At 44.3% G+C, this 27,124-nt stretch overlaps 1 non-coding gene and 1 pseudogene across 1 annotated transcript; one reads left to right on the top strand and one right to left on the bottom strand.

The window, feature by feature from the left end:
* LOC134352443 (Ig heavy chain C region, membrane-bound form-like) overlaps positions 1–22,710 on the bottom strand; it is a 71,832-nt pseudogene extending 49,122 nt beyond the window's left edge.
* A 3,993-nt stretch (positions 22,711–26,703) lies between these two features.
* trnat-cgu (transfer RNA threonine (anticodon CGU)) lies at positions 26,704–26,775 on the top strand. The gene has a single exon. It is a non-coding gene; the product is annotated as a tRNA-Thr (tRNA).
* Positions 26,776–27,124: the final 349 nt, after the last annotated feature.

Genomic DNA, 27,124 nt, shown 5'->3' with positions numbered 1-27,124 from the left:
AATGAACCATGGACCCGACCGTGATCCGGAATACAGACTTCACGGACCGGACTATGACACCTATAGATTGAGTTAAGACTTCATTTTTTTATTAATCTTGAAGCTGTTTGTCGACATTGTAGGAAATTTGGTGTTGGGTACATTTTAGTGCCACTGAACTCTCAAAAATATTCTCAATGATTGTCTTGATTTGTATTTACAAATGACTTTTAACAATCATTTTAAAATCCAATAGCAGCAACAGTGAGGCATCGCCCCCTTTTTTTCAGGCTTCTTTCTCCCCTTCCTTTTGTTTCCAGTCCGGTATTGGAACTCAATAGATCTAAAAAAAAAACAAAAAAACAAAAAAAAACTAACGCTAATATCTAGACATCTCTGCATTGGATTTTATTCCATTTTATACAAGTTAGTTCACAAATTACTATTCATATGATGGAGTGAGAGTGATTTTATCTTCATATTACGGGTTGTCTTAAGATATTTGCTGCAGTAACGGATTGTGATTATTTTGATGAATAAAGGAAAACTATAATCACAAACAATTTAGAAGCTCTCTACATCTACTGCCCACCCCACACGTATTGCTTGCTGATCCGTGCAGGAGTTCGAGTTTTAAAATGAAGTTTGTGATCTATATTCATCGCGGTTTATTTTGTTTTTTTCTTGATTTTTTAAATGCCGGAACATGTGTAAGTTCCCATGCAAGGGGAGTAGCAGATGCTAGAGAATACCCCACTGGCCGTCCCCCTTAAAAAAATAAGTACTCACGTTTCAGTACTGTTAGATGAGACAGCAAACTTAGGGGAAGTAACAGTGGCCGCGCCTCTGGCATAGAGTTTGGGCCTACAGTTCAGAAAGGTAGGGAAAGGAAGAGATGGGCAGCAGTGACAGTGGCTCTATAGTTATGGGGTCAGGCAGGCGATTCTGTGTCGCAGGAAAGAAACACGGATAGTAGTTTGCCTCCAAGGTGCAGGGATCGAGATGTTTCTCATCGCGTCCACGTTATCCTGAAATGGGAAGGAGAAAAGCTATATAGGTCATAGTACACATTAGTATCAACGACATAGGTAGGAACAAGGGAAGAGGGCCTTAAAACAGACGACAGGCAGTTAGGAAGGACGTTGAGAAGCAGGACCTCAAAAATTGTAATCTCCCGATTACTGCCTGTGCCATATGAGAGTAAGCATACGATAGCATGAGGTGCAGGATTAATGCATGGCTTAGGGATTGCAGCAGAGTGCAGGGATTCAGATTTATGAATACTTGGAACCTCCTTTGGGGCAGTTGTGACATGTAAAAAGGGGGCGGGTTGCGCTTGAATACCAAGGGGACCAGTATCCTGGAGGTTTGCAAACATATTGGGGAGAGTTTAAACTAAAATTTCTGGGGAGTGGGAAGCGAACTGAAGTAATGGAGGAAGAGCCGGTTGACTCACAAATAGAAGAAGGTTTGAGACAGTGCGAGAGGGAGGGTAGGCAGGAGACAGAGAACGGATGGTGCTCAGATAGATTGTCTGAGATGTGTCTATTTTAGTGGAAGGAATATAATGGACAAAGTGAATGAGCGCAGAGTGTGGATCAGTAATGCAGACATGATGTTTATGGCCATTACAGAGACTTTAATGGCTCAGGGACAGGAATGATTTTCCGAATGCCAGGTTTTAGATGTTTTAGAAAGGACAAGGAGGGAGGGAAAAAAATGGTTGGGGCGTTGTACTGTTGATGATGTAACGAACCCCGTACATATATTTCCGTAAAGTGTGCGTGTATATAAATATAATAGTCCAGGAGGTAGATATCAGTCTTACGATGTCAGGTAAGTTTAAGCAGCTCAGTTCACTTTCTGTTGCGTTCGGCTGAATTGATGAGAGAGAGAGATTTAATTGAGTTGATGTTCAAGTTGGCAGCTTTAGTTGTTCTTGTTTCCGAAGTCTTCAGAATCACTTCGTGTGACTCCCACACAGAAACAGATGGACAAAACCCCTTCTTTGGAACGTCTAGTCTACTAACCCACGGCACGGGTTCACCACCAGCAGACCCCGACACGCAAGCTCTTAACCGCACTGTTAAACAGGGGTCTAAATTAATCGCTCCGTCGCCTCCACCTTCGTGGTGGTCTTAAACTCCAGCAGTGGTTTCTCGGTAGCTTCCGCAGTTCTCTCCTGCCGTGTTTCCACTGCCGTTATCAGACCGCAGGATCAACATTTTAGAATCCATCCAAAATTCCATCGTCCGTTAGCTTAACTGCTCTGAACTGTTACCAGAGTGACTTCCCGGCTCGTGTGTCAGCTCGCGTCGTACTCTCTCTCTCTCTTTCAATTGCTTCCTTGTTCATTAGACTGCTGAACTTTCTAGCAGTTTCTCACCTGCGTGACAATCAGAGATAGTGTCTCGGCGGCCGAAAAATTGGAAGTTATGGAAGGATTATCTACAGAGACTCTGTCGTTCGAGGTTAGGACTGATAAAGGGGTCAACAACCTAACTAGGTATTCTTGTAGATCACCCAATCGTGACAGGCACACCGAGGAGCAATCTGCTAATTGCTCTCCGAAGTTTACATCGATGTCGCTGCTCCATCATTAAAAAAAAAATCAGTTGACAACTAACGACGCTTCTTTTAATGCAATATGAGCTTTAGATGTGTTTAGTGTGTCTGCTAATTTTAATATAAACTCTGATATTAAGTATATAATTCCCCGCTCCCGACATCCATGGCATGCAGAACATTTCCGTCTTCGTGTTCTGAGGACTGTCTATCGCCACAATTTGCCTACAGCGGATGCCATCTCTCGGGCTATACATGCGGCCTTGGATCACCTGGATAATACCAATACTTATGCTATCCTGCAGTATATTCACTACAGCTCTGCTTTAGAACAATTATTCCTAGAGGTCTATCAAAAAGTTCCAAAACCTGTGCTGCTGCACCTCCCTCTGCAATAGGATTCTCCACATTCACACTGGAAGACCATAGTGTTTGCCAATCGGATGTAAATTATTTACCTTGTTCACAAGCAACGCTGGTACACATAAGGGATTTGCGCTTAGAGCACTGCTCCGCCTCTCTGCCGCCCGCCCCCCACCCCTCCACAATAACGGTATTACTCGGAATATCTTAAATGTTATCAAAAATGTTCTGACGACACAACTATTGTTTGCAAAATTTCACAAGTTGACGAGAAAGTGTACAAGAGCGAGAAGTCGACAATAAGGTAATACGATTATCAGGACAGTATGGCTATTTGGCTCTTGGAGTCTGGCCTTTCATTTCATCATCGTTTAACTATTTTTCCCCTAAGCGCTAATCTGTTGCTTGCTCTCTGCATCCCTTCACTCCCCAAACAGACAGAAATATGTCAACCTCTGTCTTCAATGCACATGAAAACCTGGCCTCACAACTGCCTGTGGGAAACAATTCTTCAGACTTAGCACTCTGTGGATAAAGAGATATCTCATCATTTCCTCAATCTATTTGTAGGCTCTATCCTCCCATTTTATACTTTCCCACCATTGGATACGTCCTCTCAATATTCATTCTATTACCCGTCGATAAATTGCAATGCCACACCTCATTCTTCATAATGTTTTTGAATACATGCGAGATCCCTCCAGGTGAGGGGTCCACAACATCTCACGGTGTTCCATTTGAGGCCAAAGCAGTGCTTTGTTAATTCTCAGCATAACATACAGCACATTCAAAATGCTGGATGATCGTAGTAAGCTAGGGGCCAACTTTGAAAAAAAAATACTTTCGACGTTTCGGGCTGAGACCACTCCTCCTGCCAGAAACTGCTATATATATTTTTTTTTTTTTCAAAGTTGCTGCCTGACCCGCTTAGTTCGCCAAATATTTTGTGTGTGCTGCTTTGGTTTCCAGCATCTGCAGATTTTCTTGTGTTTCTCAACATTCGATGCTTGCCTTCCTATTTCAGCCCTGTTGAAATGAATGCCAGCATCACAATTGCCTTCCTCACCACAGACTCAACCTCAAAATTAACCTGAAGGTAAGCTGTACATGAACTGTCAAATCTATTTGTGGCTCAGGATTTCTATTTTTTTACATTTTAAAAACAGTCAAACCTTTCATTTCTTCTAACAAATTGCATTATCGTACTCATCCCCACAATGGTTTCTATTTGCATATGTTGTCCTTTCTGCATATATGTCCAATTCCTTCTCAAATATAACTGCCCTTCGCATTTCTTCTAGTCGTCTGTAATTTTTGTAAGAAATCCCTCAAATTTGTCATCTAATTCATTGGCATACAAAGTAAAAAGAAAGGGCCCAACACAGACCCTGAGAAACACCACAGTAAGTGACAATCATCACCCAGAAAAGGCTCCACTTATTCCGACTCTTTGCCTTCTGCTTATTTCCTATTGTGTTTTTGCATCGCAGAATATTCCGAAATAACTTGCGCTCCTAGCTTGTAAAGCCATATTTGTCAGGCAAAATGACTAAGGCCTACTTATTCAAGTGCCTGAAAAAATCTTTAGATCACATCCTTAATAATCTTCTGCAACATCTTCTTCAAAAGGTCCGAGCTGAGATCAAATAAACTGTCCTATTGTTTCCTTTCGTTTTCCCTATCTCCATCCCTGAGGACCGCGGTGATATTTGCTATATCACCGTCTTCCAGAACTTTCCAGAGCCTAGTGATTCGTGAAATATCATTGCCAATGCCGAAACAATATCTTAAGAGATGTTTTTTTTATTTATTTTTTTTTCATAACCCTTGTGTGCACAGAATTTGGTCCGGTGACACGTACCATTAGACATTTCAGTTCCCCAAATTCCATCTCAGGTAATGGTAGCCTCACACAGCTCATGACCACTGAGAGCAAAAAAGTCCAACATACTGCTCGTACCTTCTGCGTATAGACTGCTGCAAACGATTTATTCAGTTCGCTCGCCATGTCACTGTAACCCATTACAACATATCTCACATCGTTTTCCATCGGCCCAGTATCCATTCTCGCCTTTCGTTTAAAATTCTTAAATCCTGAGAAACATAGATTAAATTCTGCAATATTACTTGTCTAGTTTATTTCAATATTGCGCTTTTACCGTCTCTCATCGCTCTGTAATTCTCTTTATTCAACCGTGATACTGATATTTATGACTTTTGTTTTGCTGTCTTAGGCATCCGGGTGAATTTGTTCATATTATGATGACTTTTCCCGAAAGAATATATTACTGCAATTTGTCTGATCTAGTCTGTCTAATTGCACGAAACATAATCCATATAAGTGAACCCCCAGTGGGCTCAAACACTATATCAGCTAGTTGAGTGGTGTTGCACCAGCAACATTACACACATCGTCAGTAAGATCAAAGAATTGAACGTGGACTTCGGAATATGTAAGATGAGTAAACACAAAGACGTCATCATTAACGGATCAGAACTGGAAAATGTGGAGTAATCGCAAGCTGCTCTCTATCATTATCTCTGAGGATCTATCCTGACTTAAGATCTCGATGCAGTTCGATGAGATTGTGTACTCTTTCAAAGATACCCGCTAATTTCTACAGGTGTATCGGGGACGCATTCTAGCTGAATATATCAACATCCCTTATAATGGAAGTGGCACTGCAAATGATCGAAATAAGCTGCAGACTGTTGCAAAGCCACACAGTTCCATCGCGGGCACTGACCTCTATATTAGCCAGGACATCTTCAGGACTGATGCCTCAAAAAGGCAGCTTCCATCATTGAGTATCGGCATCGCACAGAAAATGAAAACATTGCCATCAGGTAGGAGGTAACGGTGCTTGAAGGCAAACACTAAAAGATTGATGAATACATTATTCCGTCCTGCCATCAGATTTATGAATGGAAAATAAATCCATGAAAATTACAACACCTCTTATTACTCTCCTTCTTAATAATATCCTTGACATATAACGAAAAAGGAATTGACACCAAAATTAACCACTGTTGAACACTACGGGTTACCGGCTCCCAATACTCCCATGCATTGCCTGCTGCCAATCAGACACTGTTTTATCCATGCTGCAAACTTTCCGATAACACTATACGCTCGTCCCTAGTTAGTAGCCTCATGAATGGCACCTTTTCCATTGCATTCTTTTATCGAAGCACATCATTATCCTTTGTCTATTCTGCTTTTTATGTCTTCAAATAATTTCAGCAGATGTCGCAGGCGAGATTTGCCGTTGAATAAACCACCAAGAATACCATTTACTTCATTATGCTGTGTCAAGAATCATGAGACCTCATACTTAATAATGGCCTCGAAAATTTTCTCAGTCACTCCGGTCAGTTTCACTGGTCATAGTTTTCTTTACTTTGCATCTGTGCCTATTTGAATAGTGGAGTGCATTTGCAAATTTCAAGTCTTCTTCAACCTTGACAAAATCGAGTGATTCTTGAAAGACCAACGCTAATAACTCCACGAGGTCTTCAGCGAAAACCTTCAGAACTTCGGGCTGTACGCCTTCTCGTCAAGATAATCTACCGGCTTTCAGATCGTTCAGTTTCAAAATAACCTTATTTCAATTTATGGTAACTCCATACACTTCATAATCTATGACCCCCTGGAAATTTCACCATACTGTTAGTGTATTCCACAGAGAAGACTGATGCAAAACACTTTTCAGTTCGTCCGCTAAATTCGTTTCCCGCAGTACTACAAGTGCAGCATCATTTCCCAGCGATTCAATATCGACTCCCGCCTCTCTTTTACGTGCATCTGAAGAAATGTGTGGTATGATCTTTAACATGCTCGGCTAGTTTATTTTCATCCTTACCATCATATTGGTTTTAATTGTCCTTTTATTGGCTTTTTAAAGTTTTTCCCAGTTATCCAAACCCAATCCATATTTTTTTTCAGTTACATGGCATTGCTTTGTCTGCTATGTTTGCTTTGACATCTCTTGCTATCCACAGTTATGTCAACTTTTCATTTAGAATATTTCTTGCTCTTTAGTCTGGATATACCCTGCGCTTTCCAATTGTTTCCAGGTTTTCCAGTCAATGCTACTCTGCTGTCATTCCGCCCAGTGTTATTTTCCAATCATTTCCTGCCAAATTCTCTGTCATGCCTGAAATACTGATACATCTGACTTTGTCATACAAAAATTCCGTCTAAATTCGATTCTATTGTGATACTTCAGTAATAATTATTTCTTACCATAGGTTCAAATACAATTTTGTTTCATTTCACAGCAACCAATCGAATATAGCTAATTCTCTACTGGGCTCATCCACGAGCAGATCTTAACATATATATACATTATATATTTTTTTTCTTTGGAACTCTAGAATTCCCAGTAGAAACCCGAATTTCTCAGTCTAATTGCAGATTGAAATCTACCATCACTGTTGAAAAGTTGCCACTTTGGCACGTACTTTCGACCTTCCTTTGTCGTTTCTCGGTCGTATCCTTACTGCTGTTTGGGAACTTGTATTAAACACAAGGATTGCAGTTCCTTAGTTCAAGCCACATTAAATACTTTCCGACCATATATTATCCCTTTCCATTGATCTGATTTCACTTTTATATTTTCAAACAGAGCACCGTGGCTCACTCTGACTTCCTACCTCTCTTTTCGGAATAATGTGTATCGTTCGATATGTCGAAGATTTCCCAGATATTTCCCGGACGGTTATTTCTTCAGCTGTTTGAAAGGGGCACGACTGCTCAAGCGCGTACAGGTTAGCCAGTACAAACAACGAGAAGAGCTGAAAAAAAGACAAATTTATAGAGCGGGCGTCGGAGAAACGGGTGTTGGAATAGAGGACGACAGAGTAGAAAGGCCTTAGCTCAAGGGGGCTTCATCGATAACGGGTCGAGGTGAGATAGGATATCTGTGAAGAATACAGATAGAAAGTATGAGTGGGAGGCCGGTTTTCTGTGCTCGGTGTCAGATGTGGGAGTTCATGGAGACTCCCAGAGTTCCGGAGGGCCACATTTGCACCACGCGCGTCCAGCTGCAGCTCCTTCGGGACCACGTTAGGGAACTGAATATGCAGCTCGATGACCTTCGTCTGGTCAACGAGAGTGAGGAGATTGCAGAGAGAAGCTATAGGCAGATAGTCACTCCGGGGCCTGGAGAGCTAGGTAAGTGGGTAGCAGTCAGGAGAGGGAAGGGTAAGAGGTAGATGCTAGCGAGCGCACTAGTGGCTGTCACGTTTAACAATGAGTACACTTATTTGAGTACTATTGTGGGAGTGGCCAACCTGGAACAAGCAGCAAATGTTCGCGCCTCTGGCACAGATTCTGTCCCTGTGGCTCAGAACGGTAGGTAAAGGAAGAGGATGGTAGCATAGAGAGGGGACTCTATAGTTAGAAGGTCAGACAGGCGATTCTGTAGACGCAGGAAAGAAAATCGATTGTTCGATTGTCATCCAGGCGCCAGGGTCCGCGATGTTTCTGATCGCTTACACTTGTTCTTGAAGTGGGAAGGAGAACAGCCAGAGGTCGTGATACAAATTGGTACCAACGATTTAGGTAAGAAAGAGGAAAAGGTCCTGAAGGCAGATCACTGAGTGTTAAGAAATAATTTGAGAAGCTGAGCCTGTCATGGTCCGGATCGGGACCCCGTTAAATTTACCTTGTTTACGTTACGACCCGGACCGTTGATTCCCTGTTTTCCCGTGTCCATCGACGTTCGTGATTAGAGGCAATTAACGCTCGGCTGAACCGGTAGTTTATAGTCTCCAGTTTTAAGCCGTTCGGTGCGGGAGCGTCTGCAAAGTCTGGAAAGTCACGGCTTGCCAGTGTCATCTGGCCGGAGCAAGCCTAGTCTCTGCCCGAAGCGAGTGCCCGTAATTCGCCTTTCCTCACCGGAGCAACCTTGTCAATGTACCCCGCCGAAGCTAGCCTGCAAAGATTCCTCATCAACGTGGGTCCGTCAGTTAACTCGCCGGAGAGAATAAAGAAACGCTCTCCACTGTTCCCGTGCCGAGGCGGGAGCTCGGCAATACCCGGAGGCTCAAGCACCAGGTCCTGGCTCCGGCGGCTTCCAAGTACCACGTCCACTTCCTGGTTCCGGTGGCATCCAAGTAACACGTCAACGTCCTGGCTCTGGCGGCATCCAAGTACCACGTCCACGCCCTGTCTCCCGCGGCATCAAAGTACCACGTACAAGTCCTGATCCTGGTGGCGTTTCAAGTACAATGCCAAGTCCTGGCCCTGGTGGTGTTTCAAGTACATGTCAATTCCTGGACCCGCCGGCGTTCAAATACCATGTCAAGTCCTGGCCCTGGTGGCGTTCAAGTATCATGTCAAGTCCTATCCCTGGTGGCTTCCCAGTTCTGAGTCTAGTCTTTGCCCTGGCGGTCTGTGATTTCTGTCCTACCCCCTTGTGTGAATCCCTTCTCTGCCCCTCTCGCCTCTAGCCCTCGTCTGCAGCCACCGCCTGCACTTCCGTCTAGTTCCATCATCGGAGCTGGATAGGTACTCACCGGAGCCGGATAGGTACTGGCTGGTGTTCAGTCGTATTGTTCTTGTCTTGTCTTGTCCTTGCCTCCGTGGGGTTAGTCTGGCCGTCTTGCCGTTGCCCCGCGGAGAGTCATGAATCCCGGCTCTATGTCCCGTACCCAAGGAGGTATCCCGGCTCTCTGTTCTGTGTATGTGTCCATGGTTCCATGTACCTGTTCTCCCGGGACGGAGGCTCTGTGTTCCCACGTTCCTCGTCTCCCTAACCCATGTCATGCGCGGCCTGGTTCTGGGGTCCGAGCCCGAGGCAAGTCCCAGGTACTGGGGCCTTGCCCAGAATTGGGATCGGAGTCCATACCATAGCTCTTCATGCCTCATCTAGTTCTGGGAGCCGACTCCGAGTCCTAGTCCAGACCCTTGGTCCCAGGCTAGTTGTAGCCCTCAGTCCTTGTCCAGGTCGCTACTCGTGCTCCTGCCTAGCTCTGCTGATATCAAACAATAAACTAAATTTAATTAACCTCACGAGATGTGTTTTGCATTTGGGTCCACCCTTGCTCCCAAAGTCCCCGCCAATGTGACACTTGAGGCTTGAGCTCGGTGCCTTGAGGCTTGAGTTTCGAGACAGGCTTTGGGTCCTGAGGCTTGAGGCTTGGAGACAGGCGTCGGGTCCTGAGGCTTGAGCTTGGAGACAGGCTTGGAGTCTTGAGCTTGTAGACAGGTTTGGGGTCTTGTGCCTTGAACTTGGTGCCTGGCTTGGGGTCTAGAGGCTTGAGCGTGGAGACAGGCTTGGGATCTTGAGGCTTGAGCTTGGAGACAGGCTTGTGGTGTTAGTTGGAGGCTTGAGGCAGGGGTATTGGTCTGGAGGCTTGAGGCTGTGACTTGGTCTGGATGATTGCGGGTGGGGTCATGGTCTGGAGGTTTGTGGCTGTGGTCCTGGTCTGGAGGCTTGAGGTTGGGGTCTTGGTGTGGAGGCTTGAGGCTGGGGTCATGCTCTGGAGGCCTGAGGGTGGGTTCTTGGTCCTGAGTCTAGGGTATTCCGAGGCATAGATATGGACTCCGTGCTGGTAAACGACCCAGAATCTGGAACCTGATTCCGGCTCGGACTCCAAAAGTAGGCGAGTACAAAACAAGGCTACAGGACTGGACATGGCCTGGGAGAGGAACCCCTGGGTAGGGCGAGTCACAAGGACTTGACTAGGCACGGACTGCAAGCGGGTCTTCAGGAGCACGGAGCCTTGGACGAGAAGAGGCGGGAGCACGGAAGACAGAGCCGGGACGCCTCCTTTGGAACAGGACGTAGGACCTAGACTCATACCCATAACATAGACGGGGATAACACATTTTGAACATGACGTAGGGCCTGGAATCATACACAGAATGTTGAACCTGAAGAGAAGGATCCCAACACATGATGGCGGCAAAAGGCCGGACACCCATAGCGAAGGCGAAGGCCCAGAGATAGTTCCCAATACCAGGTAGCAGCAAACGGCCGGACATAATAGCGAAGGCGTGGACACAGAGAGACAATTCCACACAGCGCAAAACAGTTCCTTATCTTGACCTAACAAGACTCCGTTCTTGCTCCGGTGGTAAAACTTCAGCCATACGGGCGGGGTATACAGACGGGATATCCAGGCGAGGTATCTGGGCAGAGAGTCAGGCGAGGTATCTAGGCAGAGAGTCAGGCGGCGTGGTGGCGTGGGGGGGGTGGTGTGGGAGGAGTGTGGGTGCAGGTGGTGGAGGCAAGGAGGAGCACAGAACAGTTCAGCATGGAATCTTGGTTTACAGAGTTTTTCATCTCTCAGACCCAAAACGAGAATCATGTGCCACAGCACAAACTGGGGAAAAGCAGAAAACAAGGAACCATGGACGGAACCGTGAGCTGGAACACGGACTTCACGGTCCGGACCATGACACTATCAATATGCCATAACAGTTTAATGTTCGAAGAAACAGGGTACAAAACACAATTGAACACTTTGCATGCAATAACTTATGAAGGGTAAGGACAGAAATCTACAGGTGAATCACAAACAAACAAAACAAAACAAAAATAAATAAATAAACTAACGTGCACTAATTTTAAATTGTGTAATGTATGGAACAGATTAACCAGTGGCATTCATAACCGGTATGCTGCAGGGTGTTCAGAAGCATAAATGCCATGGGGAAAAACTGTTTATGTGATAAGGTGGTGGCTGGGAAACGGACCAATCTTCAAGACACATACACTAAAGTACTAGGGACAGGACTAGGATACAGGCTGAGGGCAAGGACATGGATACGAAAACCAGGAACCTGGAACAGGATTCGACAAGAGAGCTAGGAGCCCGGGTTTGGACTCCGAGCCAGAGACTGGAAAAGGACCCAGTACCTGGGTCTTGCCTCTGGCGCCGACCCCAGAACCAGACAAGGATGAAACTTGGCAGGCAGGCAGAAAGAGGCTGGAGTCTTCAGGCTTGAGGCTTGAGGCCAGAGGCGAGGCTGGGCAGGAGGCAGGATGGACTCCGAGCCAGAGACAGGACAAGGACCAAGTACCTGGGTCTTGCCTCTGGCTCGGACCCCAGAACTAGGCAAGGATGAGGCTGGAGTCCCCAGGCTTAAGGCTAGAGATTAGAGACTTGGCTTGGCAGGAGGTAGGAGGCTGGAGTCTTCAGACTTGTGGCTAGAGGCTAGAGACTCGGCTTGGCTTGGCAATAGGCTAGAGGCCAGAGTCTTTGCTTGTCTTGGCAAGAGGCTAGAGGGTGGGGTCTTGGCTTGGCTTGGTAAGAGGCTAGAGGCTAGAGACTTGGCTTGTTGTGGCAAGAGGCCAGAGGCGAGAGGCTAGAGTCCTCAGGCTAGGCAGGCTCCTTTGGGGCAGGGCGCGGTTCACTTGGGCATGGCGCGCATCTCCTGGGCAGGGCGCCGTATTCCTTGGCAGCGTGCGGTAATCCTGGGCAGGCCGTTGTTCACCACCCGACGGAGGCATGGGACAGGAAGTGATAGAAGCAACCGCAGGTAACGGCGAGATGGCCTGGCTTACCCGACGGAGGCAAGGGACAGGAAGGGACAGAACCAAGCTCAGGTAACGGCGAGACGGCCTGGCTCACCCGACGGAGGCAAGGGACAGAAGGTTCGCTAGGTGCGGTGTGGCTCCAGGACAAGAGTGCAGGCGAGACGAGTCGCAAGTTACCAGCAAGACAAGGCAAGGCTTCAGGCAAGGGAAAGCGAGACGACAACTTCAGGAGAGGCGAGAGGTACCGGCAAGACAAGGCAAGGCTTCTGGCAAAGCAAGGCGAGACGAGAAATTCAGGCGAGGCGAGAGTTACCGGTATTACAAGACAGGGCTTCAGGCGAGGAAATAGAAGGTAGAGGAAGAGATACAAGGAGTAAGTACAAGGACAATCGAGCCGCCACACCCTGGTTTCTGATGGTATTTATGCAGCTAGCCCCAACGAGCATCAGCTGGCTCATTTAGAGCTCAACAAGCCAGAAACAGGGTAGACAGGAAAACCTGGAGCAAGAGTCGATGGACGGGATGGTGAACCGGAATACGAAATTCACGGACCGGACCATGATAGTGTATTTTTCTAACATTCTAAATGTTTTTGTTTTAATGCATTGCATTCTCCTGTCTGATGGTATAAAGCTAAAGCGAATGCTTAATGGAAGTGCTGGGTCCTGCGGATGCGGCGTTCCTCATAAATGTTCCCGATGGATAGTAAGCAGACCTCTATCATCATATCAACAGTTCTTGTCTTCTGCAGGAATTTTTATTTCGTTGCGATGCTCGCCTGATTCCTTGGTGGATACAGATGTAATCTGTCAAGTGACTCCTCATGGTGATATTGTAAAACTGCAGTATTTTAGTGTTTTTTTTCTACGTATTCTAGTAAAGAAATTCATCACACCCTATTCCACCAGTCGATCCCCTTGCGCTCTCTACTCGGTGTCTTAATCATTCTTGTTAAGGCTTACCACATCCACAAAATTGGAGCACAAGTGCTCAGCATAATTGGAAGAGAGTATTTTCTTCACACACGGCAGTGTGTGGTCTTACTGTTAGGAAGACCACTATCCAGTTGCGGAAGGATGGGTGGCGAACCAAAAAAAAAAAAACAGTTTCCCCAACACAAGTTATGATGGTGTTGAACGCGGTATGGAAGACTATAACCATCAGTGTGGCATATGAGAATCTATTTTCCTGGTGGGACAAGACAGAGTGACGACAAGCCGATTGGCTCCTCGGTTGATGATTTTCAGCTGTAGCCGAACTAAGCAACCAAAAGATTCAGGAGTCTGTTGAACGCTAAATTTGTTGAATCCAAAACCAGTGATCCAGAACTAGAAAGCCCAGGTTCAACATGGAGCAGGCTATTTTAATAGTTAAAAATATACCGATTGAGGTCTCACCCAGTACCTACATGTGTCTAATACTTTAACTCAACAACTTTTGTCCGTTAACAGTTACAGATAATGTGATGAAGTGCTCTGGGAGGTCGCTGGTGGCTAAATAATCTCCTACTTAATAGTGGACGTAGACCCGCTGCTCTTTTCCTATCGACACACTTGGTATGCAGCGGATGCAATAACACTGGCTGTCCACAACAACTTGAATCACGTGGGCATTAATAGTTGTTAATATCAATTGATTGCAGTTGAGAAGGGAACACAATCATACACTCAGTATCAAATGAACAAGGTCTGAAGAGCTGGGCCTTTGTATCTCCCTCTGTAAATAGGCAATCAACCGCTTAAATTGTATTCAAGACTGTCCTGATGGGCAACAATTTTCCTTCTCGCTGCAAAGCAACATTCGCGCACCTCAAATCCATGGCTGAGCCCGCTGCTCTAAAATTAAAAAAAAGAAAAAAAAAACACAGAACAACAACAAACAAACAAGGAACGGCTCTCTGGCCAGGAAGAGCTTAAAGGTACTTATAAGTTTGCCAATGAGAGAACTGTTCGCCAGGAATTTCCCATGGATCTGTCGGTAACAAGAGAATCAAAATGTGTTTAGAGAGTACGACCAGATTAAACCAGGTGTCAGATCAAACAGTGACGTGTCAACTTCCAGCAATTTTTGCACTATTACCAAATTTAATGTGAAGTTACTTTTATTTAAACACGAATCAGTCTGTATGTTGTCGATTTAACGAATCAATATTACTTAAAGAACACCTCCCGCACAATGATTAATGATAATTTATAATAAAGATGTTTTAGGATATTTAAGACGTACGTCTTTATAGTGAATCAGGTTCATTAATTCTTTCAGGAAAGATTAAGTTAAATATTCTAGTAAAAAAAATCCGTTTGTTGGATGTGAACCTAAATATGATCGGCATAGCTTGTAACAATTCAGATTTATAACGCTGTCCTTTACTGCCCGTTCATCGTATGTACTGTTAATATTCGAAGTGATTGCCACCGACCCTTGTATTTTAGCAAGGATTCGATAAGGTACTCCATGGAAGGCTTATGGAGAAAGTTAGGGGGCATGGTATCCAAGGGACATTACTTTGTGGATCGAGAACTAGCTTGCCCACAGAAGGCAAAAAAAGTGGTTGTAGACAGGTCATATTCTGCATGGAAACCGGTGATCAGGGATGTGGCTCAAACATCTGTTCTGGGACACCTGCTCTTTGTGATTTTTTTTACATGACCTGGATGAGGCAGTAGAGGGGTGGTTTAGTAAATTTGCTCATGACACAAAGGTTGGGCGTGTTGTGAACAGTGCAGAGGGATGTCAAAGGATAACACAGAGACATTGATAGGATTCATAACTGGGCTGTGAAGTGGCAGATGGAGTTCAACACAGATCGGTGTGAGGTGCTACATTTTTGGTAGGTCAAATACGATGGCAGAATATAGCATTAATGGTAAGACTCCTGGCAGCGTGGAGGATTAGGAGGATATTTGTGTCCAAGTCCATAGGTCGTTCAATGCTGCTGCACAAGTTGTCTCTGTGGTTAAGAAGACATACAGTGCATTGGCTTTATCAATCGTGGGATTGAGTTCAAGAGCCGAGAGATAATGTTGCAGCTATATTGGACCCTGGTCAGACCCCACTTAGGGTACTGTGTTCAATTCTGGTAGTACATTCCAAACACCCACAATCCTCTGTGCAAACTATTACATATAAAATAGACGAAGTCACATGAAACATAATTTAGCCATGATCATCAAAGCAAGTTACGATTTGATTGTTATTACGTGTAACTATGATGCACTCTACTGCAATCTTGTGAATGCGTTAATAACCTAAGCATATATCTCTCAATTTAATTGCGAAGGAAGCATTATTAGAATTTAGGCATTTTACAGCTGTTTGTTGCATACTGTATACTAATTCAAACATTATACTGTCATAAGAGGGCGCCAGGAGCGGACACAAATGCAAGACACAGTCACTGAAGTACTAGGAACAGGACTTGACTAGAGAGCTGGGACAAGAACAATGATGACACAATCAATACCCGTGGTAATGTGCTTCACTGGTCGAGCAACTGTGTGTTGAGTATGGTTTTATCTATTGATTGAGTTGTTCCTTCTTGTTTATCCTGCAATATTATATCCGGATGAGTATTATGGATTGTCCTATCTGAAATAATGCATTGATTATCAGATAATCTGTAAGATTTTGACTCTAAAACTGGTCCGCTTAAATTTATGGTGCCTTTATGAAGTGATGCAGGGCAATTATGAGTCTGAATTTTAAAGCAGGATTTTAGTGAATGATATTTGCCATTTGTTTGTCCCTTCATGAGTAATCAGATTGAGTTAAACTCCTGCAGGAGCCTGGAATGTGTTGGACTGTGTCTCGTTTCTTTTGGCATTTTCTGCAATTACTGTTGTTTTTTTTTGTATTTCATCTTCTTCGATTTGTTTCCCCTTAGTTAACCACGTTATCCTCCAGTTCTATTTTAACTTCATCAGTCCATAGGACCTGCTTACAAAGTGCATCAGGTTTGTTTAGATTTTCCTTTGAACCTTTTGAATAGAAATTTTTGACCCCAATGAGCGAAGTTACGTTTGGAGAAAAGAGAGTGCAGAATTTCATGAAAAGAACCCCTCTCCAACTGTTAAGCACGAGGTGGAGCGATCAAACTTTGGGTTTCTGTTGCAGCCAGTGGCATGGGGAACATTTACTTGTAGAGGGAAGAATGAATTCAATTAAAAGCCAGCAAATTCTGGAAGCAAACATCACACCGTCTTTTAAAAAGCCAAAACTGAAAAGAGGGTGGCTTCTACAACAGGATATGAACCTAAACATACCTCAAAATCCACAATGGACTACCTCAAGAGGTGCAGGATGAAGGTTTTGAAGTGGCCCTCACAGTCCCTTGACTGTGGATAGTCATTGGACTGTGGATAGACCTCAAAAGAGCAGTGCATACAAGGCGGCCCAAGAATCTCAGAGAACTAGAAGCCTTTTGCAAGGAAGAATGGCCGAAAATCCCTAAAACAAAAACTGAAAGACTCTTATCTGGCAACAATGAGCGTTTACATGCTGTAACACTTACAAAGTGGTTGTTACTAAGTACTGGCCATGCAGGGTGCCCACACTTTTGCTTCAGGCGCTTATCATTTTTGTTTTTTTCTTATTTTGAAACAGTAAAACATGGAAATAAAAAAAAAAGGTTTTCTTGCTAAATATTATATAATTGTGTCATGTTTAACTTTAAGCCTTTTGGAAATTAGTTCATCTTTTACTCGCTTAGCTATTCACAGTTATAGAAATTATCACCAGCAGTGCTCACACTTGCATGTCACTGTATGTTACTCGGGAGAAGGATCTTGTGAAACAGACATGGTATGAGGATGGATAGGTCACCTGGACCGGATGATGTACGGCCCAGAGATCTGAAGGCGGTGGCTGAAGAGGTGTGGAGGCATTGACAATGTTCTTTCGAGAATCGTTATGGAAGTTATATCCTAAGAAGTTTTTATTTTTCTTGACTATTCCCCCTCTCCCAGTTTCACTTATCACCTCCCACTTTTCCCACCACTCTCATCCCCACACGTATTCCACTGGCGTCTAATCTGTTTTCCCAGTCCTGACGAAGGGTCTCAGCACGACACGGCGACTGTTTACTATTTCTCATATATACTGCCTGGACTCCTAGATTCCGCCAGCATTTTGTGTATGTGTTGCTTGGATTTCCAGCATACACAGACTTTATACTGTTTTTGATAAACGAAAAAGCGGGGCCATGTAATATTGCAAGAAAATAGTGGGAATGAGAGGATTGGAAAGCTCTTACATAACTAACAGGTGACACAAACACACACACACACACACACACACACACACACACAGGAGAGACAAGATGGTAAGTGAGCGAAAAGAATCACGAATGAAATGTTGCTCAGATATATAAAGAGTAAAAGACGGACAAGAGTTGACATTGTACGGCTGGAAGATGATGCTGGCGAGTTAGGAATAGAGCAAAGAAATAACAGCCGAATGTAATGATTATTTTGTTTCAATCATCACTGTGTGAGACACGAGCAATAGAAGACATGGGAGCACAATTAGGCCGTTCAGCATCATCAATTCTGCTCCGCCGTTCTATCATGGCTGATCCCGGTTCTCAGTCAACCCTGTGCACCTCCCTCCTCGTCATATCCTGTTATGTCCTGACTGATCAGCAAGCTATTAGCTTCTGCCTTAAATGTAACCACGGACTTTGCCCGCACCGACGTCTGTGTCAAAAATTTCCACAGATTTACTGTTCTCTGAAAAAAAAAAATCCTTCTTAAATATTCTAAAAGATCACTCCTCAGTTTTGAGGCCGTGGCCTCTGTTCTGGCTACCACCGCCATACGAAAAGTCCTCTACTCATCCACCCCACATAGACCTTTCCACATTCAGTGGGCTTCAGTGAGATTTAACAGTCCCACTACCCGCATTTATTAAACATTGGTCAGCGCAGGAGTAGATCCCCAATACTGGAAGACGCTCCTCATACCTTAACCCCTTCATTCCCGAAATCATATTCTTGAACAAACTCTGGGTTCTCTCCAGTGAAACACACCTTTTCTGAGATATGGGTTCCACATACCCTAACTCTAACAGAATGTTGGCCTTCATTGCTAGAGGGATTAAATTCAAGAGCAGGGACGTGATGCTACAACTACACAGGGTACTGGTGACGCCGCAGCTGGAGTCCTGTGTGCAGTTCTGGTCTCCATACTGGAGGAAAGATGTACTGATTTTGAAGGCAGTGCAGAGGAGGTTCACCAGTTTGATTCCAGGGATGAAGAGGTTAACCTATGAGCAGAGATTGACTCCTCTCGGACTATACTCTCTGGAGTTCCTAAGAATCAGAAGGGTTCTTATAGAAACATACAAAATTTTGAAACGGATAGAATATATAGAAGTAGAAAAGCTGTTTTTATTGGTAGGTGAGAATACAACTAGGGGACATTCAAGATTCTGGCGAGGAGATTTAGGACGGAGATGAGGAGAAACAATATCGAGTCAAACTGAAGATCCCAGACCCCAGCCGGCAGCCAAGCTCAAGATCCCAGACCCCAGCCGGCAGAAAAGCTCAAGATCGCAAGCCAAGCTCCGAGAACGCTAGCATTGAGGATCCCAAGCCAAGATCCAAGAATACAACCCTGAAGTCCCCAGCCTCCGAGCTCACCACCCAAGGCCCCAGCCTGCAGACAAGCTCAAGGCCCAAGACCCCTGCCTGGAGACAAGCTCAAGACCCAAGAGTCCAGCTTCAAGCCCCAAGAGCAAGACACCAGCCAGTCTCCAACTTAAGGCCTCTAGATCCCTGCCATGTCCTGTCCTGAAGCCATGTCATGTCCTTGCCATGTTCTGGGGTCCGAGCTCGTGGCAAACCCATGTCTTGGGTCCTTGTCTAGTCTCGGGCCTGGAGTCGAAGCCTTGTATCCTCGTCCATGGTTTCTAGTCCTGCTCCCGCTTTCCCTAGCCCAAGTTTGTGTTCTTGTCCCTGCTCCTGGTCTGAATTCTGTCACGTCACTACTCTAGTCAGGACCGTTTCCATGTCCTTCTGTGTCTGCGTGTCGTATTTGTGTCCGTTCCCCGCACCCCATTGTGACGGTTAGAGGAATTTGAGTATAATGCATGAATCTAATTTAGAATTGGAATCCAGATTCTGAATCTGAAAAAGGTTTCTTATCACAGGCATGTGACGTGAAATGTGTTCACTTAGCTGCAGCAGTTTAGTGCACTACATAATCTAGAAGTGAGGAAAAAAATAACAATTCAAATGAAGCATAATAATAAGTAAACGCGTAAAACTATTACGTATATTGAATAGATTATTAAAAATGTGCAAAAACAGAAGCACTGTATATTAATAAAAGTGAAGCAGTCTCCAAAGCTTCAAATTCCATTCAGCAATCGGATGGAAGAGGATATGAAGCTAATCCGCAATCGCATAGTGTGTGCTTTCAGGCTTTTGTATCCCCTACCTGATGGTAACAGTGAGAAAGGGAAAGCTCTGTGTGCTGGAGGTCCTTAATAATGGACGCTGCCTTTCTGAAACACCGCTGCCTAAAGAACTCATGCATACATGTTGGCTAGTGCCGAAGATGGAGCTGACTAGAGTTAGAACCTTCTGCAGCTCCATTCAGTCTTTGTGTAGTAGTCCCTCCACAGCAGACAGTAATGCAGCCTATCAGAATGTTCTCCACGGTACAACTATAGAAGTTTTCCAGAGTATTTGTTGACATTCCAAACCGTTTCAAATCTATAATAGAGTATAGGCGCTACCTTTCCTTCTTTATAACTGCATCAATGTGTTGGAACTTGGTTAGATGCCCAGCGACACCCAGGAGCTTGTAGATGCTCACACTCTCCTCTTTTGATCCCTCTATGAGGATTGGTAAGTGTTCCTTCGTCTTACCCTACCTGAAATCCGCAATCAGCTCTTTTGCCTTACTGACGTTGAGGGTCAGGTTGTTTTAGAGTAATATTTATTTTCAATTAATTATTTCCCTTAGACTTTTGTGCGGAGTGATATTACCCCGACCCCCCCCCCTCTCTCTCTCTCTCTCTCTCTCTCTCTCTCTATATATATATATATAAATATATATATCTTTCTCTATCTGTATCTCTGTATGTCTATCTCTGTACCTATCTCGTTCTGTTAAGGCAGTTAAGCCACAGGCACAGCAGGTAGAGTGAACGGAACTCCTCCTTGCTTTCTGCATTGAAGTTGTGTGGTACCATGACGAGATGTCATGTGTATCAGGGTAACAGCTGAAAACTTTATTGGGAACAAGGGAAGAAACTACTTCATTCAGACTCTCCTGAGAGTGTGTGACGAGCTGCGATCATATGTGGTAGATGCAGGCTCTATCACAACTTTTGAGAAAAGTTTAGCTAAGTGCATGTTTCGAGATCAATGGCCCTGATGTAGGTAGATGTTTGTAGGCAATTTAAATGCTCGGCACCGACTAGATTAACAGAACGGCCCTTTTTCTGTGTTTTACTGTTAATTGACTCTATTACTAAGGTCGTAAGACCTTCCTCTTTGGTAGTCCCGGTAGGACCCATGAATTACCTATTTATAGACCGTATGCTCAGTCCCATAATACGTCTGTAACAACCACGGATTCTGCAGCGCATATACGGCAATTGTGCTCGCGAATATGCACGTGTCTGCTCATTTTTATCTTTTTACTGTGATGGTGTTTACCTCCATTCTTTTTTATCTTGCTACTCGTCTAGTCTTGAGAAAATTACTATAACCTTTCGTTGCTTGCTTGCATTCGATCTTGCTTGAGGAATGGATTGTACAGTCAACTGACTCTGAACACTAACGGCATACGTTTTATGATTAGTTATTGCATTTAGCCGTAGTGTTGATTTCGTTTTCCACTGCATAGTTTAATTTAACGGTCCTGCTTCAGCAAGCTCCTAATGTTTGTTTGTTCCCCCCCCCCCATATCTGTTCGCAATAAAGTCTGTGAACTATCGACCCAGTAGAGCGAAAGAACAGCTTTCTTGTTTCCTAAGATTCATTGGAGAGGTTCGGGACAATCTGCAGGCACTGGATTCTGTTCTGACTGAAGTTATGGAAGCAATGAGTCAGATAATCTTGTGCTAACGAATTTTGTCTGAAGGAACTGGTATTATCCCTCGCTGCAACTGTTGCACAGCTCACGGCAGCCAACCGGACTCGTGTGTCTGTGGGTTGCTCTCTTGCTCAGCACAGCAACCTCTGCCGCCCCCGTCTGACTCCCAGCACTACTATCAGCTACTAATGCTCCTGTTCCTTCTACCACACCCGGGCAACAACAGATTGCCGCTTTCGGTCCGCCAGGGACTCCAGATTACGAACAGGAAATGAGTATAGCACCACAAGGCTGATATTCTGGTGATATATGTGGTTGCAGAAATGTTCATATCCCAGGCGAACAGAAAACTCAAACCCAACCTGATCGTTTTGGTAATGATTCACGAACACTGTCAGCCATGGTAAAACTTCTGGATAGATTACCACTCATCCTCTTCAACGCTTTACAGGAGCAAGGTTATCGCACTGTCCAGTCGTTCAGAGATGCCGTGAAAGTGTTAAGGATGGCTTTGAGTTTGCAGTAAGGGGTAAGCAGGCTGCCCACCGACATATGGACCCATGCCAAGCTGGAGAAACGGCAATATAGTCGAATTCCGGACGCCTGTAGTAAAGACGTTTGGAATAAGAGATCTTTAATTACTGCCTTCTCTAATAATGGAATAATAATGGTTGAGGACCGTCAGCAGAGTGACACAGAAAAATAATGTTTCAAGCTTTTTATGATCACCGTTATTCCACTCCCTCTCTCCTACCCATCACCAACCCGCACATGAGCACCGGGAGGAGGCTATATAAGTGGTGCTCAAGCGTCTGTCTCGGGAGCAACAAAAACGGCGCCGGGGAGATGTTACTGCCTCTGTTGTGGCGATGTAGTATACCCGTTAGCAGGGAGAAAGTTCCTGACCGGTCGTTTCTTTCTTCAGCCAGTTTTCACGAAATATTTAATGCTCCCAACTTCCCTGTAGTGGAGGTATAAGATCAATGAACTTAAGGCTTATATAAACTCCAGTGCCCCTGGGTATTTCATGAACATCTCTCTAGCTCATTCATGTGGAATTACGAAACAGGAAACGAAAGAAAGGAGCAAAGTCAAGCCGCTTGACTGTCGATTTCTTTCCAAACAACCCCTCGAAGGCAACTATGATGTAGAACTCTCTTTGGATCTAGTTTATTCGGCTGAACATGTACCTGGCCTCCCCTGATTTTCCCGACATAAGCCACAGATGTATTGCTCTCTAAAAGCACTCCAAAAGCGGGGACCGGCATGTTTGTCTGCCTGTCTACCTGTTCAGCTGGGCTCCATGAATCCTCTCCTGCATCATCTAACGATGTAGACCTGATCCGGATTCCGGTTGAATATGCAGATCCCCTTGAGGACTTAAGTTAAATAAAGACCAGAATGCTGACCTCATACAGGGGATGCCGTTGTGCCATAAAAAGTACTACTTGGCAGTAGTCCTCCCCGGGATCGGCAGTTTTCGCTCTCTTGTCCTGAAACGGTGGCCATGGAGACATTGGCCATGGAGTTTATCTTCCGCCAATATCTCCGACAGGCGCAGGATTACTTTTCTGTGAGAAGAAAAGATGTCAAGTACCGTCCCGGCATTGATAATCGGCTCTTGACAACATGGCTACCTCGCATAAGGAAGGAAGATAATTAGAGGTCAGTTTTCAACACCTCTAAGGGCCGCAAAGTGAACCTGGAGATGCCGTTCGTTTAACGTTGCACTCAGGGTTATGTAGAATTGGTTAGTGTTTGTGCATTTAGCTAAAATCCTTATCTATTCGCGCTCTCATTGTGAACACATCCAGCATGTCCGGAGAGTTCTCAGACAGCTTCTTGAAAATATGCTGTACGCCAAGGCCGAAAAAACAAACAAACAAACAAAAAATATATATATAGATATTTATGTCAGTTCCGTTATTATAAAGTATCGTTTTTGGGCGAGACTCTTACACCATTAAGTATTGAAATAGACCCTAGTAAAGTCCAGGCAGGTACAGAGTGACCTAATCCATTTACAGTGAAACAGGTACGGCATTACTTAAGTCGAGAAGATCATAAGATATCCATAGGGTCAAAGTTCCAATTTAATGTCAGAAAGTGTGCACAATTTTCATTTCGAAATGATTGTTTTTTTCTTCACAAGCATCCACGCAAACAGAGGAGTGCCCCGAAGAATGAACGACAGATATGCGCAAGAACACCAAACACCGTCCTCTAAGTTCCCCTCCCTCCTGCGCCTAAGCGACAGCAAGCAACAATCCCCCTACCTCTCAAACAGCAAAAAGCTTGTAAGGGTATCACCACCGAGCACTCAGCATGAGAAAAACAATAGCAAAGACACAGACTTAAAATTACCCCAAAGTCTTTGCATCTCAGCGGGCATTGAAAATACGGCAGATACTTTATCTCCCTAATTACGGTTAACGAGCTGTCTCCGTTTTCTCCCAAGCGAGCGGGAATGCATAATAAACAATTCGCTGATTTACGATGTTGAAATTCCGTTAAATCGCTTTTTTTCGAGCTATGTCCCTGAAGATCGCGAAGATCCCAGGTCTTCGGGCCCACAGCAGATATCCCGACTCCCCCGATGACACACCTGTCTCCTGCCATGGCACTGATCCTCGGTTCGCCCGTATCCGAAACACAGAGATCGTAGGCTTCGGAATTTAAGGCGGACTCTCAAGCCGAACAAAACTTTGCGCGCCATAAAACAACCACACACCGAGAACGGTTCCCATTCCCGAAGAGAATAGATCAGCGTCCAACTCCAAGCCAGGGTCTTCAACAAAACCCTGATAGGGAAAAAATAAACATATTAAAGATGGAAATAGAGTTGTTTCCGGAGATGCAAGCAAAAGAGTCGCTGTTTAGCCCCATCTCATCTTCTCTCCGCCAGCCGATACAGGAGCAGAATTTGGCCATCTGGCCCCTAGAGTTTTCTCTTCTATTCAATCAGGGCTGATACTTTTTATCGATCTTCTCCTCAACCCCATTTCTCGGACTTCTTCCCGTAAGCATTGATGCGTCTAATCAAAACCCCATCGATCTCAGCCTTAAACATCCCGAGCGAGCAGACCTCCACAGATGCATGCGGCAACAAATTATATAGATTCACCACTCTCTGGCTCAAGATATTTCTCCCCATCTGTCATTTGAAATGACGTTCCTCTATCCTGAGGCTGTGCCCTTTCAAAGTACACTATTCAACCAATGAAATTAACCTTTCCACGTTGACTCTCTCCATGCCTTGCTGCATTTGAGATGTTTCAGTGAGATCCCCACTCATCCTTCAGAATTCCAGCGAGTAGAGATCCAGAGCCATTAAACTTTCCTCGTATGATAATCCTTTCATTCCTGGAAACTTTGTTGTAAACCTTCTCTTCACCCTCTCCAATGCCAACACATCTTTCCTAACATGAAGGGCAGAAAAGGTACTCAATACTCGAGGTAAGGCCTCACCAGTGCCTTATAAAACCTCAGCATAACATCCCTGCTCTTGCCTTCTGGACCTCACAAAATGTATGTTAAAATGGCGTTTGCTTTACTCACTACCGACATTACCTGTAAGTTTCCCTTTAGCTAATCGTGTATAGGGAGTCACAAGAACCTTTCCTCACAGATTTTTTGGATTTTCTACCTGCTTAGAAAATAGTCCGCACATTCATTTCTACTACCAAAGTGCATGACCATGCCACCTCCAACACTATATTACATTTGCCACTTTTTGTCCATTCTCCTAATCTGTCTGATCCTTGTACATCCTACCTCTTTCCTGAACTCTACCCGCCCTTCTACCAACCTCCATATTATCTGCATACTTGACAAGAAGCCACTTATTTCGTCATCTAAATCATTTATATACAGCATAAAAAGAAGTGGTCCCAACACTGACCCCCGGTAGAGCGCCATTATATGCCTCTGTGATGGACTCATTTCAGCAAGATAATTCTAGTTGGTCGTGAAACTGCATGAATGTCTGTTTTTAATCGGTTTCCCAGAACTAGCAGGCATTTCTCTTGACAGCCGAGATCAAAATAAAGATATGTGTACCTGGGTCCGACCTTCCTTTCTGACAAGCTATGAATGAGATTGAGAGAAACCTTCCTGAATACTCAGATCTCTAGCAGTTTATGGCAAAAAAAAACAACACGTCGCAGACAATCCATCGTAATTATGATTGCGCCATTAAATTATTGCCTCGCTACTGGACATTGTGATGCTGAATGTTCTCAATGCCTGAACCTGACTAGTACGACTAATACAAAAAAGTCGGTGGCAGCAGGATTTTGCTCTATGACGAAGGACGAGAGCCTGAGAACCTGTGTTAATTATTTGAAGTTTACCAGAATGACCACAAAAAAATACCCTTTTGAGTTAATGGTCTCAGACTTTGCCTTCAGCAAATTAGATCACAGTAATTGCTGGCACTTTAAGTCTGATTCGCCATGCCGATGAATAGAACCCGACCATCGATATCCCCAGTAGGCATAATGAACACCTGCTAGTAACACACCAGCAGGTGTTTAGGTCTTCATTAAGGTGCACTGATGGAGTTGTTAAACTGGTCTGTCTTCGGGTATCTGGACGATGTCTCGTTTTTTTTTTCTTGTTTGTTTCCAAAGTTGTTATTGGTAACATTTTTTTTTTCATGTTCGTCAAGTTCTTCATAGTTTATTATATAACAAATTACTTACCAAGCTAGAGAACAGAGAATTTCATTTTCTTCAAGTTGTACATTTTTTGATCTTTTTTTTTAATTTTTCCAAATAATGGATCGCGATAAAACTCATGCCGTCAGGGACTGGCCTGCCCCCTCTTCTGTGGTTCTGATTCAGAATTTCTTACGCATGAGAACTGTTCGTTGTAATTTAGTAGTCCTGACGAAGGGTCTCGGCCCGAAACGTCGACTGCGCCTCTTCCTATAGATGCTGCTTGGCCTGCTGCGTTCACCAGCAACTTTGATGTATGTTGTTCGTTGTAATTTAGGATTGGCAGCAAGTCGTGCAATGGATAGAACGATATTCGATTTAATTAAGAAACCTCTGGTAACCACTAATACTTAGCAACTAATTACTGAAACTTATTTGTCACTGACATAACCAGCATAGAGGAAGACCTATACATCAATTCTTACAAAGTTACATCACCGTAAAATTGCACATCAATATCACTGAAACAGAGATCGTGATATTATGAAGCGTATACGATTTTAATCATGCTGCTATAGTTCTAAATAGATGATCAATTACTGAGGCGCGGTGGCCAAGTGGAAAGGCGTCGGTCTCGTAAACCGAAGATCGCGGGTTCAAATCCCGTCCGTGCCCGTTAATTGGCTTTCCTCTTTAACAAGTTATTGCGCTGTAATTCGCCTAACGTCAGAATATTCGTAACATATTATTTCGAGTGATGTTGGTGTGGTTTTCCTTTCTTTTATTGTAAACAGGATCTTAGACGTACAATGCTTTGATAGATTTACGGAGAGCTTGAGGGAGAAAAGAAAACGGAATTGTACTTAACAAAAACATTACTATCATTTCATTAAGAAATGCTTCCAAGTTATTGACATATTACACCCACTATCAAAGAACGCATTCAATATGTCTGGACAAAGCATTTGTCCTTCTTCTGATTTAATGCACTGAATTTGATATTATTTATGTGGTCTCCTAAAGA

Source organism: Mobula hypostoma, chromosome 10 (assembly GCF_963921235.1).
Source record: "Mobula hypostoma chromosome 10, sMobHyp1.1, whole genome shotgun sequence".
Classification (NCBI taxonomy): Eukaryota; Metazoa; Chordata; class Chondrichthyes; order Myliobatiformes; family Myliobatidae; genus Mobula; species Mobula hypostoma.
The sequence above is the reverse complement of the archived record's forward strand: the minus strand, read 5'-3'. Positions and strand labels throughout refer to the sequence as shown.